The sequence below is a fragment of the Desmodus rotundus genome, chromosome 6 (genome assembly GCF_022682495.2).
Source record: "Desmodus rotundus isolate HL8 chromosome 6, HLdesRot8A.1, whole genome shotgun sequence".
NCBI lineage: Eukaryota > Metazoa > Chordata > Mammalia > Chiroptera > Phyllostomidae > Desmodus > Desmodus rotundus.
In genome coordinates, this window is record NC_071392.1 from 100,347,696 (window position 1) to 100,364,844 (window position 17,149).

General features: G+C 43.8%; 1 long non-coding RNA gene across 3 annotated transcripts in view; it reads right to left on the bottom strand.

The window, feature by feature from the left end:
* The window catches only part of LOC123479644 (uncharacterized), a 38,808-nt gene that overhangs the window by 7,806 nt on the left and 13,853 nt on the right, over positions 1-17,149 (bottom strand). The window contains exon 3 of one of the 3 annotated variants that reach the window (XR_006655318.2): positions 3,068-3,529. The exons of the other annotated variants lie outside the window; for them this stretch is intronic. This is a non-coding gene — a long non-coding RNA (uncharacterized lncRNA). Of the gene's footprint in view, positions 1-3,067; positions 3,530-17,149 lie in introns of those variants that run through there. 3 annotated transcript variants of the gene reach the window in all.

The following is a 17,149-nucleotide window of genomic DNA, read 5'->3' on the forward strand; positions in this document are numbered from 1 at the left end:
GAATAAATGAGTTCCTAAATCTATAATACATGGCACAGTTTCCTGATTTTTTTTGAGATAAAAGCCAAAAGCAGCAGGAAGTATCTACAATTCACTGAGTATTTATAGCATTCGAATTACAAAAACAAGAAAAGCCTTTTAAATGGGATGAGCCTTTGAAGGGGTTATGAGGACTTACAGGTAAACTGCTTATGTGACCAACAATAGAAGTCTATTCATGAAGCACTTAGTACATAATGCATTAGGTTAACACTGCCATTTTATCTTGGGCCAGTAATTGAAAAGCAGCAAAGCAGTCAGCACTAGAGGTTAATTTTTGTTTTAGAATAATGGCCTGGGGCCCTGGCCCAGGTACCTCAGTTGGTGAGAGCGCCGTCCCTATACACCAAGGTTGCGGGTTGGGTCCCCGGTCTGGGCACACACGAGAAGCAACCAATGATGCATCAATAGTGGAACAACAAATCGATGTCTCTGCCTCTCTCCCTTCCTCAGTGTCTTTCTCTAAAATAAGTACATAAATAATAAACAAACTGCTAAACTGTTTTATAAAAAAGCCTCTAAAAAATAATAATAATAATGGCGTGGATCCCTAGGGTTCCCTCTGTTCTGGACAGTCTCTCAATATCCTCCTTCGATATTCTCCCAAAACCTTACAAAGAGTTTCCAGGGACGTGTACTTGAAAACGTGCACTCTTCTAAGACCAGTTTTGTTCACAGTTTGTCCTGATGGAGCTAGCGCCATCCTGTGGCATGATTTTCTTCCTTTTATTTTTAAAATAATGCCTGTTTATTGTTAAGAAAAGTGTTTGGCTGCAAATAAAAAGAACTCAACACATAGGTCTATTTTTTTCAGGTAACAAGGAATTCCGAGGTAGACAATTCTGAGCTGCTTCAGCTCCACGTGTATATCAGCAAGGATCAAGGCTTCTATACCTTGCTGCTTAATTCTTAGACTGTGTGTTTTATCCTCATGGTCACAATGTGGCTGCTGAATCTCCGGGTATCATGACTGTGTCCTAAGAAAAGAATGGGGGCATGGGCCATAAAAAATGTGCCAGTCAGGTCTAAATCTTTTTGCAAAACCTCCCCCAGCAACCCTACTGCTCATATCTAACTAGATAAAATGAGGTCAGTTTGCCCTCACTAGCTTGAAGGACGTCTTGAATATATTTTAGGTGGGCATATTTCCTCCCCAAAGAAAATCAGAGTTTTATTAGTACAAAAGAAGGGAGTATAGGGAATATCCAGGCAACTAGTAGTGTCTGTTATATTAGGGTCTAGGGATAAGAGTCATCTCTTAATAGAAAATCACTTGCATTAAAAATGCTAAAACCTCTCTTTCTGGAAGCATGTGTATTTGCTAGAGGATCAGAAGTAGAACAGGCCAAAGCATCAAAACAGGAGTGCTAGCTTCACTGAGGTGAGGAGCCCCGGACACCAGTGAGCTAATGAACTTTGGGCCATAAACGTAACTCTAAAAATAATTAATTTAAATTTAAATAGACCTTTTCCATAATACACCAAATTCATCCCTAAAACCGCTTGCTTTAAAAGCTAGATCCTCTGTGTTACATCTTATTATCCTACTGTCTTCCAGTTTTAAATTAGAGCTTTATTCTTCTTAAAAAAATGTTGGCCTCCTGGAATTATGTCCGAAAAAGCAGCACACTGTGAAAGTCCCACTTGCGTTTCCTTTTCTCGCTCCCCTGGGTTATTAGACCCTTTGGGGAAGAAGCACATGTACTGCTCGCTGCTGTAGCCCAGGCACTCAACACGGGATCTGAGTGTAGAAGACGGTCATTAAGTAGTTTATAACAAATTTACGTACTTAAAATGAAAATGATTGTTTTCCTCAAAGCACTCAAAGTGACTTTAAATAAAAACTAAACCAGAAAAGCATTATATGTTCAGTCACCTTAATCTGAAGAGACCGTAGATAACACTCCAGATAACTTCTGAATGAACGACAATGATAAACTCTTAATAAACTCGAGATGGAAGTGAACTTCCAAACCATAATGAAGAGTATCTCTCTTGAATTAACACAGAGATTACACTTTAAAAACCCTAGCAGACATCCCACTAACACCAGAAGCAAGGCAGAAAAATAAAAGAAGCCTCTCTTCTTGCCAATGTTCTTAAACAATATTTTGAAAACCTGGGTAATAAAGTTAGACTAGAAGATAATTCCAAATACAATTATTGGAAAGGATAAGATAAAAATGTTAGTTGATCATGTGACTATTTTCTAGAAAACTCAAGAGGATTAATAACAAAAAAAACAATTAGGAATTTAAAAGTTCAGTAAGCTGACCCGTTACAGAACAGATGTTGGGAATACGCCAGCAATAATCAGACCGTGTTTATGACACAACGCTGATGAAAAAGACAGGCTTTCACACACCCACACACACGCGCAACTCTCTTAGTATTGAAATAACAGTGGAAAGAGATGCGCAAAGATAGATATAATTATTTAAGCTCACCAGTGTTAGACACTGTCAAATTAAGAAATCCCTATTGTTGTTGTTTTTTAACTGTGAACATTCTACAGACTAGCCCCTGTGAAAAAAAGGGCATCAAAAAACCATCATCCTCGCTGGGCAGAGGAGCGTGGACAATGAGACCTCAGCCAAGGGTCCATATTCAAAGCCGCTCGTTTCTCTGTCCTTGGTCTTAACTAAATACATACATCTCTTCTCACTCGCTCAGCCACAAATTCTACCTTATTTTCGACTCTCCTAAACAATGACGCTGCTTTGTTGAATTGTCCTTCCAAAGTAGATTTTCTAAATGGCACATAGCCTTTATTTAATGGGAGGTTACCTAAATCCTCCCCGCAATCTGGTTTAAATCAATCCAGACCAAGAGTCAGAAAGTTAATTTTATTTTCATCATTATATCAAAGCTTGAGAGGAAGTACACTGAAACATTTATAATGGGATTAGAGATTTCTTTTTATTTTTCACGTTTATTTTCAGATTTTCCACAATAAACAGGCATTACTTTTAGAATTTTTTTTTTAAATCTTGACTCATTCCTTTTCTTCTTCCTTCATTTCCTCTCTCTCAGCAAGTCTTGCCAGGATGGATCTCAAATCTCAAATCTTCAAAATCACATGTCACACTGGCCAGCACTTTCCCTCTGGCTGCCACCCCAGTGTAAGGCACCATCATCTCCTTCCCTGGAAACTGTAATAAACTCCTGATTCACCTCCTCACTGCCTCCCCTGCTGAAGTCCATTCTTCTTACCAATACAAAACACAGGACATGCTACATGAGATTAACAGGAAGTCAGTACCAGGTGAACGGGCAACCAGAGGTAAAGGGTGACCGGTCTTGCCAAGGTGGACGGACCATGAGATCATGAGAGTGGCCACTCGGCTCCAACTGGAAGCCACACTTATCCTCCTCATCGATTCCTGCTTCCAGCAGGTCTCTGAACCCAATTCAGTGGCTGAATTTCAATAGGTCTCTGAGTCCAACAGAAACAGTCTAGAATGAGCCAATAAGTGAAGACTGGACATTTCTGAAATAGAAGATGATAAGTGAGCCCAAAGGCTGATTATAGGTGACCGTTATGATGGGATCTGGACAGGTGACCCTTGAACAAGGTACGTAATATGAACGTCATATCACATCGCTGAACACCTCAAACTAATATAATATTGTATGCCAACTGTAATTTATAAGTAAACTGAAAAGAATAATTTAGTACACAATTAGCCAACATTTAAATCAGTGTGAAATTATAAACCATCCAATAAATATGTCTGGGCAAATTGGGGAGAGAAGGCAATTTCAAATTAAATCCATTCAATAACACAAATTTTAGGGTTTTTATAACTTTTAATTTATATTGATTTCCAAATTTCTATGTGTGTGATTTAATTAATTAAAGGTTATACATGTCATAAATACCATAAGTAAGAATTAAAGGCAAACTATCAGGTATTACACAGCATTGCAATATCAGTGATGAAGGTTATGGTCTTAATAAAAAGCACACTCTTACTGAGCAACAAGAAAAGAGCTCCTCCCTTTGCAAAATGAGCAAAGAACATGAATAGACAATTCATTTAAAAAAAGTGTGGCATATAAATATGAAAAAAGTTCAACTTTATCTGTAATCAATAATTACAAAATAAACAAATGGGCATAAAATTGTCAAACGTGAACAAAAATGACTGTGAAACCAGTATTCATTCTCTGCTAGTGGAAGTATAAATGGGAACTATAGTTACCACTTTCCTTAAAATATATTAAAATATTTATAGCCACTCCTACAAAACCACGTGTCTAACACACACAAGGATTTTTTATAAGGGCGTTTATTGTCGTATTACATGTAACAGTAAAAACCTGGCAACAATCAAAAAACTTAATTAATAAGACTGTTGAAAATATTCTAAGCCTACTTACTGACATTGGAAAATTATCATGAATAATTTGCTAGATTTTGAAAACAGCTTGCCAAATAACAAATTTAGTATGATGCCAATTTCTTTAAATTTTATGCATTTCTATAAAGACAGAAAAACCTGGATAGAAATAAAATATTAATAATGGTTATATGGTGATGTTATGGGTAAATATTGTATTCTTCCTATTTTTCGGTTTTTCTAATTTTTCATAGAAGTACTGTAAGCTTATGGCAATCCGGAAAACACACTACAAACACACACGTCTGTGTGTGCACATATATATTCCTCTAAAACTAATAAAAATGATTATTAGTAATGGTCTTATGGAGAATCAAATAATGTGAAGAAAACTTATTTTCATAAAGCAGCTCTGTTAAAACTTTCTCCCTCTTATTTTAAAGTAAGTCTTGTGCTAATTATTCTCATTATGCACAGCCATTCTGGAGTTGCCCATCCGCATACTCCTGCGTGCAGTGTCTGGCGCACAGTGGGTCCTCAGTAAGTACTTGTGGGAGGAATGGATGGGTGCCACTGCACAAAGGAGAACAGGGGTCTTGTATCCCTTCGATGATGATGCTCTTGACACGATTTAGAGTCTGTCTAACAAGGCTACTAGTCCTGCTGCTTAACTACTTTTAGAAATGCCTTAATATTAACTACTCAAAAAACAAAAATCATTATTTTTGACAGATGCTCTCTCAAATTTAATTGGTTTAGCGCCTATAATCCCATATAGCCAGTTAATTTACTTAGCTGCTTGGGGCACATTTTGTAATTAATTCTTTGTGGTGAGTTCACCGTGATGCCCGTTGCTTACATTTCGATGGTTCACAGAAGCATCGTTGAGACTTTCTATGACTGCAGAGGGTGACAGTAATGCCTGCGGCGCAAATCTCTCCGGAGGAAACTACCTGGGCCCTGCTCTATGAAGCGGGGATTCCGGGAGTTAATTGATCAATCGTGTATTTGTAGCGAGGGTGCCAGAAATTGCGAGCGAGCGCACGCAAGGGCGAGGAGAGGAGAGCCCTGTCTTCTCTTGCAGAGTCTGAGGTCCACGTCTGGAAGACTGTAAGAGAGCCTGACAGAGCAAGCTCCAAAAAACGTACAAATATGATGCAAAATTTACCCCGCTGACCTAGCAAAATGTATGAATCCAATCACAACGAAAACTTTCAGAAACTGGACAGGAGAATCTCATCAGAAGATGCATTCGCTCTCTAACTCCCCGTGACCCAGTTCCCATCACAAGCCTCTCGAGAGAAATTTACTGTACAGATTTTATAATCACAGATATAGATGTCATTTTCTTTCCCTTCCTGTAAGTGAGCCGAACCCAGAGCAAAACTAAATCTAAAGTCACTTGGGTACCCGGCTGCCCGAATGGCCTCCAGTGATCCTCCTGCGGTCGCCTCTCGCACAGACCAGGCTGGCCTGGGCGACCTGTAAGGCATGACGGAAAGGAAGGCATGTGGCTTCTGAGACTGCGTCCGAAAATGCCCCGCAGATTCTGCCGGGCTCCCTCTTGGGTAACTTCCCCTGTGGGAAGCCAGACACCACGCAGTGAGCACACAAGGAGCCGGTGCGTTTCTGTGCTGTGGTGGTGGGGATGCCACGTGTTTGGGAGACCAAGGCCTCCAGCCCACAGCCCTGTGGGCAATGAAAGCAGCACCTCCAGCCCCGATCACACTGTCGGGTGACTGCGGCCCTGGCCAAGACCTTGACCGCAACTTTGTGACCATCTCCGAGCCAGAAACATTCAGCGCAGCCCCTCCGTAACTCCCGGCCCTCGGTGTTGGCTGTTTTAAGCCACTGACCCTTGGGGCAATTTATTACGCAACAGTAGGTAACCAATGCATTCCTTCCAAGGAAATTTTCTCAAAGGAGAGACTGATCTTTCACGTCGGGGTTCAAGTTCGGCCACTTGGGGAACCTGACTTCTTCTTGGGTGGGAATGGGATGGACTCTCTCTCCCAGTGGACTTTACCTAACCCTCAAACTAGACAAAGACTCTCCTGCCCATTAATTTCTGAGTCAGGGGGATGCTTCTGGCAATCAGTGACAGAATGGCCGAGTCGAAATTCTTCAAATACGTGCGTGTTTCTCTCACGTCACAGTAAATCAGGGAGCAGGCACTGCCAGAGCCACGTGGGTCCTCGGCTCCACGGCCTCAGGGCTCCTGCTAGCTCTGTTCTCTCCCCTGCCCCTTTTCTCCTGTGGGCTGTCTGTTCCCACCTTCTAACTCTTTTCCTCTCAGCTTGTGGTCATTTCCTTATCGACTTCTAGGAACTCCTTCTTCGTTAAGAGGTTGACTGTCGGTGTATTGTAAGATGCAGTGTTGTCCAGAAGCTCATTGGACATTTTATAGTTTGTTTGGGTATTTTTCATCATGCGTATTTTTAGTAACATGTTTACATTTAATCCATCACTTTCTCTTATGGTTTCTGGATTAAAAACCTCTGCTCCCAGGCCAAGGTTATAAAACAATTATTGCGTGGTTTCTTTTTGTTTGTTTAACACTTAAATGTTTAAGTCATTTGTAATTTCTCTTGGTGTATGAATCTAAGGTATGGCTCCAATTACATTTTCCTTTGAAGCCCTCATTCTATCTACTGGGCAGTGCGTATTTCCCACCACACCCCCATTTGAGATCACATGCTACCAACACTAATGTCACCCCATTTCCCTATAACAACCCGAGGGGCTAAATAAATGCACGGTACTTACTAACCGCTTTCAAAACACTATTAGAATTCCACAAAGCTGCCTCGAATCCTGTAGAACAGGAGCTGGCAGGTGGTCCGGGCTGCCCCCTATGTTTCTAAACGAAGTTTCATCGGACCACAGCCACACCCACGCATGTGTGTATTTTCTGTGGCTGCTTTTGCACTACCGAGGCAGGGTTGAGCGTGGCAGCCCCTCCTTAGTCACAGGGGATGCGGCCCACGTCCCCCAGTGGGTTCCTGAAACCACACACAGTACTGAACCCTCCATGGGCTGTGTTTTTTCTAGCCGCATATACCTATAATAAAATTTAACTCATAAACGGGGCACAGTAAGAGGTTAACAATGATAATTAACACTATTTAAAATAAAGCAATTACACGGTAAGAAAAGGTATGTGGTCCCTCTCAAAACAGCACTGTCCTGTGCTCACCCTTTCTTTCGTGCGGCGATGCGAGATGATGAAACGCCTTCGCACCAATAGGAGGCGCTGCACAGCTTCTCGCTGGCGCATCCACATTGCTGGCATTGCCAGTCCTATGCTTTGGGGCCACTATTAAGTAAAACAGGCACCTCTGTGCCACAATGGTCCACCTGATCGCCAAGAGAGTGGCTCACGGGTGAAGGGCAGCGTCCACCACGTGGAGACGTTGTACTGGCGGCTCAGTCACACCCGGGAGGTACAGAGCAAAACATCGTGACATTTCTATCACAAACAGTATGCAATTTGAGACATAAACTGTCTACTTCTGGAATTTTCCATTTAATATTTTCGGACGGCAGCCTACCACAGGTGACCGAGCCTCAGAAAACCGTACCAGGGATGAGGGAGTGGCTACCACAAAGACCATGTGACTTGCGAGGCCTCAAACGTGTAAGATCCGACCCTTTCCAGAGAGTTTCCAACTCCCACTTTAGAATGTACGGGGCGCTTTAACGCACACTAAGTCCGCTAGAGCCACAGTCTAAGGAGGAGGCATTACCCCCATTTCTTCTGTAAGGAATATGAGACTTGGGGAGGGGAAGAAGTAGCCAGTGAGGGCAGCCCGGGGATCCAACCCAAGTCCCGCGGTTTAAATGCCACAGACGCTTCTCCCTTCACTTACACTGGGCTTCACAGTTTTCAAAGTTCTTTCACACGCCTTTATTCTCCGGGTATTTCCAATGATCCCGCGAGGAAAACAGGAGGTGAAAACTGAGTTACAGGGAGGGTGAGTAAAATTCTGAAGTACTCACAGCTTTGAACTGATATGAAATTTCGGTTATCTAGTAAAAAACAAAAATCTGCTGCTCTCTCAACAACACCTCCTTGCCGTTATGTTAGTGCAAATCCTAGCTGACTCCAGCCCAAAATACTCTGAGCATCCTAGATATCCAGCAGCTAATGTTAATAGAGCGATCTAGGCTTTTAAATACAATTCAGAATAAATATATACCTATCCTTCAAAGCAAATAATCTTTTGAAAAGAGGGGTTGGAAGAGCGGTGCTGAACTCCCCAGGGCTGAGGATGCCCACCAGCACCACCCCCACCCCCACCCCCCGCCCCGAACTTGCAGCCAGGAGTGCTGTGGCCACACTGTGCGCCCACCCCCCCAATCAGAGAAATGTGCGCTTGACCCCTGTATAATCTCATCAACCAGTGTCATCCCAACAAATTCAATTTCAAAAAAAAAAGACCAGCAGAACAATAAGTGTAAGATAATAAGTGTAGTGTTTCAGGCACACAAAGGGGGGAGAGAGAGAGGAGGAGGAGGAAGAGGAGGAAGAGGAGAAGGGGGAGGAGAAGGGGAAGGGGAGGGGAAAGAGGAGCAGGGAAGGGATGGGGAGGGGAGAGGAAGGGAGGACACCTAGGTGTTGCCTTTTAAATTGACCTCAAAGGGAGCAAACATTCACTGGGGAAGGAAGGAAGGGAGGGAGGGAGGGAGGGTGGGAGGGAGGGGAGAGAGTGCTGTACCACTGCTTACTAAACTCACTTTCTCAAGGCCATGCTTGTCTTTTCAGGAACCACTGAGACCGAAGGAGGGATATTAGGCGCATCTTAGGCTATCCTTTTAGTGACCTGCGTGCGCGGTCTCTAGGCATTCACACCGCTCCCCCACAGAGCCTCTGTCTCCCCTTCGCTGGCCCACTGGCTCAGTGCAGCCACTTTTTTCCTGTTATTAATAAGGCAACTCACCTCAGGTACTTCTTTAATTTCCTGTATTTTTTCCAACACAAAGTTAATTTACTTTATCCCTTATCCCAAGAATGATAACAGGGTTTCTATAAAAGTGAACATCCATGATCAAAGAGAAGCTTGTATTATAAACAAATTATGACAACTGGGCTCTCTTTGAAATATTTTAACTTAATTAAGCTCAAACACTTTTGGCAAAGGTTTAAAAACTTGAGAGTAATTAAATAGCCATTCCAGTTTGGCTGGATTTTCTTTTAATGTTGGGGTAAGAGAGATAGTTTACATGGTCATAGCCTAAAATGCTGCACTGATATTCATTTTTAGAGGCTACTTTTCTAAACAAAAGATAGCAAGCAGGATTGAATCTGGGCAACGATGGGACTCACACACAGCGTGACTGCGGTGGTGGCTACAAGACTGTACACGCTTGTCAAAACGCACAGAACTGCGTGCTGGAAGACTTGAATTTTACTGCTTATCGATTATCCCCCCGTAAACCTGACTTTTTTAAAAAACATGAATTTTGACCACTCAGCTGAGTAGAAAATATTCTCAGGATATTTTTTGAAGCATTGTATACAGTGACCAAAACAAAGAAAAAAGTAACTAGAAACTAAATACATGTTGATCAGTAAAAAACGTCTACTGATTTTTTAAAATGGCTTAAACCTCAATGTACTGACCTGGAATGGCGTGTAGAAATTGTTAAATTGTTAAATGGTGAGGGGAGGCGAGCTGCAGAATGAGGTGCCGGTAAAAGCAGTAATAGCAACAGCTGAAGTAGTGGTATAATCTCAGTCGGTACATAAGTAGGAAGTAGGTAAGGGAGGTCTGCTTCCAGTCCCACTGGCAAGGTTGTGGCTTGCCTCAGTTTACCATTTGCAGTCTCCCAGAGTTGCTTCACAACGTGGTGGCCAACTTCCAAGAGAGAATGAGAGAGAGCACCCCACAGAAATGGAATCCCATCTAACCCAGTCTTGCAAGTGGCATTCCTTCATCGCTGCTGTATTCCAGTTGTTAGCAGCAAGCCCATAAATCCAGCCTGCATTCCAGGGAGAGTTTACATGAGAGAATAACAGGGGTGGTTGGGGGGGAGGTCACTGGGGGCCATCATGGAGGCTGCCTCCCCTCAGAATCACACACCATGAATTACCTAATGCCCACAGTGAGGTCTGGGACAGCGCCTTTTTTAAAAAATTATATTTCTAAATCAAAACATTTGAATAGCTAAATGGGCAAAATACTAACCATAAATAGCCTCAGGGAAATTTAGGTCAGCTTTTGCTTCCAGATGAGTGATGAAAACACTTTTGGTTTTCAGAGTCCTTTGAGGTTCAGAATTATGGGAAAGCAGCAGAGATCTGTGCTATTATCGCCCACATCGAAGATGCTAGCACCAAGGCCCAGGGGGGTTAAGTGTGTGCATGTATGTTTGTGTTTCTTTGTCTGAAGTCTACGTGCAAAAAAAGCATGCAACAGTACTCACTAATGTTTAAACTAGTGAGACAAATTAATTTTAGAAGAATAAAATAGGACTCCCCTCCTAAGACAAGGAGTTCACGTGCACGTTACAACAGCCAAAGGTGTAATGCACGGTACATGGACTTCCGGTCTGGTCTGTTTCTGTCCCGTGATGTCACAGAATGGAAGCATTAGAGAACAGGGCAAGAGCAGCGGGACAAACGAGAGAAGCAAAAGTGGAATAAATGAGATCGATTTCCTCAGCTTACACATAGCCAGGAGTGCTCGGGGACAAAATCGAGCCTCCAGATTTAGAAAATGTCTAAATACGTATCTGGGGGTGTGGGAAGACTTCCGATGGGACAGGGTTTCGGTGGGAGTTCACGGGAAACACTGCATCACTGGAAAGCTGACCAGCCTCGCCCAGAACACAAGCGCCATTCCGGCTGCAACTTTACTTCTGCCTGTTAAGTTACCCTCTCCTGGAGTGTGCTGACTCCTAATCAGAATTTTGAGCATGCATCAAATATTCGAGGAAGGAGGGAATTTAGTCCATTATTTCAGATTTTACTTTTTTATGACCTGTTTAAACAGATAAAAACTGACTTTAATAACTGCAAGCAATATGAGATACACGGAATGGCTCTACTTCTGATTCTGTATATGTTTAACAAATTAAGCATTTCGTTTTTATGACCGAAAGGCGGGTGCTTAGCAAGGCAAGCTGAGGAAGTCACACAGTCTGCTTTGAGAGGTACTAATAAGCTCAAACGCCATTGGCTTCTACTGTTATCCTGTAACTTTAAATACAACACCTCAACTCCAAATGTGTTGGTGTCGGAGTCTGAAATGGCTTTGAGACTATGACCTGGCAAACATCTTTTTTTTCTTTCTTTTTTTTTTTAGATAAATTTTAAGACCCAAGATAGCAAAGGGAATAGACAGCAAGTTCCCAAAGGCGGTCGACATCCTCTTGTCATGTCTCAGCCTACCACTAGGTGGCGATGCTTCTCAATAGTTATTAGAGTATTTTTTGTAATATGGGCTTTTCCTGATCTTTGTGACATAGGTGTTGTTGGCCTCGAAGAGTTCGTTAGTTCTACCCTACAAGAACCACCTCTTTTCCCAAAAGGAAAGCATTCCTGAGTGGGTTCCCTTTAGCAATATATTTTTCAGGCACGACGTGGAGAGAGATGAATAATAAGCCAACCATTTACCGAGATGGTACGGGAGGATGGTAGCATCCTCCCGCACCATCAGACTGTACAGGAGGCACACAGACTGTAGACCTAGGCTGCCCAGGGCCACGTTCCAGCTCTGCTACTTGGGGCTGTGTTACCTAGGGCGACTTACTTGGCCTCTCTGTGTCTCAGAACCCTCGCCTGCAAAACAGACACACTAACAGTACCTCACTCGGGGGGCTGATGGGGGACTCACATGGGTTGGTCTAGGTGCGGCCACTGGAACAGTGCGGGGCCCACAAGCAGCACCGCTGAAGCGGCAGCTCCGGCTGCTGTGAACATCCCCGAGAAGGGGGGGCGGGCGGTTGTACCGGCCACGCTCCGCTCACTCCTACCGGCAACACAGGGAGTCGGCTCCCACCAGCATTCGATCCATTTTACAGACGAGAAAACCAAGAATAAAGAAGTGAAATGAATTTCCCAAGGTCTAAATTAAGGTAAGAGCTCCAGGAACCTACACCTACCTAACTCTAAATCCATGTTCTCAACCAGTATAACATATTGCACAGGCCGAACGTTATGAGCAATAAAAATGAGAAAATGTGTAGCTCAAACTAGAAGGTAACAGCAACTGTACTCCATAAAAGTGTGTTTTTCCCTTCGTTTTCCACTCTCCGACATAATTCTAATTCCCTTCTTTTACAGGATTTGTCCCCCAAAATTAAATTTTGCCTTAACATTTATTTCTAAACCAGAGGGAAGTACCTGTAACCAAGATCTTTAAAAATTCTGGAGATATGGTTTTGAGGTGAACTTAGGAGATATTCAGCTAAAAAAGGTTAGAGTATTTAAAACTAAAGAAAAGATGATTCTGCAATTCTGCACAAGGATAAAAATAGAATTCCAAGTCCTCTACCCACAAACTCCACCACCTTCCAACTGCTGGGTTTCTTTCCCCCTGTCAGTCCTTGAAATGACCTTGGTTTAATTACCTGCATCTCAATGAGTGAATCTACATAGAAAGTGAAGGTTAATTAATGAAGGATGGCTTCTTTTGCTAAGCCCACCAGGCAGGGGCTGACAGCAAGTCGTCCGTGCAGTATCACCCTATATCTCATTAGAAATGGTCAGATTGACGTGCTCACTTTGGGCCAGGGAAACGAAAGAAAACAGTTTACGAATGATGGCCACTTGCGGTGTGCAGTCCACAAAGCCGTCCACCTGGCACCTCTAACCTGGAGTGCCACCGCTCCCGAACTCACCAAATCCAAAATGTCAGACCCAGGTGCAAGTGCGGAGATCGGACCCTAACAAGGCTTACACACTTCCATGCCAGTCGTACGATAATGTTCACGTAACTCTCGTGCTATTGTCTTAACATTTCTTGTTTATATATGTACATACAAAACATATAACATATATGTACCCTCACATATATAAAATACATATACAAACTGAGTTGTCCTAGAACAGGGTTTATTAAGCTCAGCATTAATGACATTTTAGACCAGACACATTTTGCTATTACCAGCTGTCCTGGGACTTGTAGGATATTTAGCAGCATCCCTGACCGCTACCCACTCAATGCCAGTAACACCCCTGCCCCCAGCTGTCACGACCAAAATTGTCCCTTTATCCCGATCCCCTAAACATTTCCATTCTACGCCAACAGAGTCTTACTACAAAAATCAGGAGATGAACATCGATACAATACTATTAAGTAACTTATATGTCTTCAAATGTCACCCTTCCCTGGTCCCAGATCTACTCCAGGACCACACAGTGCGTGCCGTGTCCTGGTCTCCTCAGCCTCCTCCAATCTGAGACAGTTCCATTTTTTTCCATGACCTTGATATGTATGAGGAGCACCGACCTGTTACTTTGTGAAACGTTCTTCCATTTAAACTTGTCTGTTGTTTTCTTGCGATTAGATTGCAGTCGCTCCTTTATGACAAGGACACCAGAGGGGTGCGTCCTTCCCGGGGCGTCACACCCTCGGGTGTGAGACGCGCTGTTACCTTGGGTCACGTGGTTGAGGCCCCCTCTGTCATGTCTCCACCATAAAGTTCCTATTTTCTTTGTACGTAATGTCTCGTGGGGGGATGCTGTGAGACGACGCAAGTACCCTGTTTCTCCCCTCAACGTCACCCACCCGGTTCTGCACCCACTGACCATTCGTGCCTGTAATGGCTGTGACTGTGGTGTTTGCCAAATGCTGGTTTTCTGTGTCCCTCATCCTACGTTTGTCACTGGAACTCTACTACCTGGAGTAGCTGTTCCTTTTCCTCCGCTTTCTGGTTACTTCTTAAGGAAGTGTTGTCTTGCTACCACAAATGGAAAACCAGGATTAAAACAAATGTTTTAGTGACAAACAGTAAGAAATAAATTCGATGAAAAAATGTGTATCAATTTCTAGCTAGATTGCAGCCTTTGAAGGTTCCCAATGTGATGTCTCATCGTTCTTTATTAAAAAGAGAGATTAACAGGCATTAGAAAGGTGTGAAAAACATATAGAGTGAAACTGACTCCCTCCTCGATATGTCATCAGATGAACTGGAAGACAGTCAGCAAAGTCACTGCGGGAAATAAAATTCAGTACTATTTGATGTTGGATCTAAATAACACCTAAGGCCTTCTCCTCTTTCTCCAGTGGGTCCTGCATTCCGAAAAACACTGACCAGCTTCTCCCGTTTTACAGATGAAGTGACTGAGGCTCAGAGAAAATAAGTAACCTGCCGATTCACTGATTCCTAATTCACTGATAGAGGATCTTCGCTACGAGGAACAGTCAGAACGCAGAAACCGTGGTGGAGGTAAAATGCGTTGGTCGGTAGAAGTTTATTACCAGGATGTCAGGGAGTCTCATAAAACCCAAGAGCAGGAATGTAGCCAGACCAGGAAGGACCAGAACCTGGAACATAAGAGTGACCAGAGTCTTCTACTTCTCGTTTTTATTTTCCCCCGTGCACCTATTTTATTTTTCTCTCTCTGTCCTCCTCTCTCACAGCTGTCTCAGCCTCTCCATCCTCACAGAAAAACAGCAAGCCCAGAACAACCAAGTCCACAGTCCAAACCATAGTCCTACCTCACTGGGTCTCCCTGGATCCCAACTCCAAACTCCTGAAAGGAGAAGCTGATTGGCTCATCTTAAGTCAGGGGCACACCTTTGATCCAATCAGCTACAACAGGTGGGAGTAGGGGAGGAGCAGCATCATGTAATTCAAACACGGAGGATGAGTGCTGTCAGCCGAGGACTTCCCCTGAGCAAGAACCACAGAGCAAACGTGCATCCAAAGGACTGAGTTCTTTCTAGACTTGCTGGTACACATCGTACGCTTGCATTTAAACTTGAAATGTATGAAGAGAGTGAGACAATCTGTTAAAATCAGAAATGAGAAGTGTTAAAAAAAAATAACGGCCTTGTTTTGCTGCAGCAATGAAATGACCAAGTGCAATGGCTTGATTTAATAAAATCATCTTTAAAAGTGGGGGGCTGATTTCTCGAACTCTGGGCCGGGTCCGTACCGCGATGTTTTCCTGTCATCGGCCATGAGTACGCCAGCCGCCCAAATACCACAGGCGGTGCTTTCCCTTCACACTTTTTCTTTGACCCGACTCACTTTTTTTTCTTAAATAAAGACATTAAGTCGGGAAACTTACGACAGCATGAGCTCAACTAGGAAAGTCGGATGTTTCTCTAACCCTGACTCAAATCCACGCACATTACTACAGCCGAGAGCACACACCCCGGCACCCCGTAACCCCCATGTAAGCCCCCCGACATCAGTAAGTACCAGCCGCTCCTTGCTCTGGTCTCTGTCCTCTGTGTTCTCTGTCCCCTGCAGCAAAGCAGTCTCCATTCAAACCATTCAGACAATTTTCAATCCCCGCTTTAGTCTTCCTAAAATTAAATTTTTCTGACTTGAAAAGTTGCACATTGTTGAGAAATTGGCTTTTGATGTTTCTCTGAGCACTTCGCACCAGCTATTTTTTCAAATCAACCCTGCTCAGTTCTTTACTTGTTATTACCGGTACTGCCTTTAGGAGGGGATTCTTAAAGACAGGTTTGGTTCATGTTTTCCACTCGGTTTTAAAGGGCAATATAGGTAATTACCCCAATCACACTTTGGAGGGTCTTCAGTGCTGGGGATACAAAGGTGAGAAGGCCCTGAACCTGCCCCCAAGGAGCTCCCAGGACCTTGTAGCGTGGGAGGGAGAGACAGAAACCTACATAGGCATCTCAGTGAGCAGGATAAGTCTCTGCAGAGGTCCTGCACCCCACACCCTGCCTCCCCCAGGAGATGTGGAATGAAGGCAAGGGGCTGCTTAGTCCAGTCTAGAAGTCTAGACAGGCTTCATGGAAGAGAGGGTACCAAGCTGAGACTTGAAGGATGTTTAGAAGGCAGGGAAAATCAAGATGAGAGGGATGTTCCCCATGGAGGGAAGGCCTGTCTGTGCAAAGCAGGCAGGAAAGCCACACAGACAGGAGAGCAGCAGTTCGAGGGAGAAAGGGCCTGAGGTCTGGAGTGACTGTCTCCAGGCTTGGCTCAGCGTGATGCCTCGAGAGAGGACTGGGGAGGAAAACTACGAAGAAAGAATAGTGCAAGGATCCCCAAAGTGCGTGCCCGAAAATATCGGCCCTGGTAATAATGGTCATCGGCGTCGCTGAATAAGCTTGGGAAACAGCAGACAGACAAGGATTTATAAAATGCCGTGAATGCAGCGTTTCTCCGATCCTGACACGCAAACACGCCTTGCGAGTGTCTACGAGGAGCACACGGCCTTTCCCAAACCCTCCAGGCCCTTCGGACCCAAGTGACTCCGGCACCAGCTGCACCAGCGTCATCTGGGAGCTCCCTGAAAATGCATTTTAACACGATCCCCAGGTAGTTCACAGGGACATTAAGTGACAGACTCACTGGCCTTCATCATGTTAAAACGCAGGGGCCCTGGGATGAGGCCCGAGATTCTCCCAGACATCTTTGCATTTGGAAACGCCAAAGAATCCATACTCATTTCTGCCCTCAAGGAGCTGGGGTTCAGCTGGAAAGCTAACACTTAATGACAAGAATCAATCAGTGAATAATAAAAGTCCACGTGTGTAACATTTAAGTTTTGTCCAACAGCTCTTTACTGAATATGAATTACGTGCCACCCCCTATTTGATGGCTGGGGACACAGCACC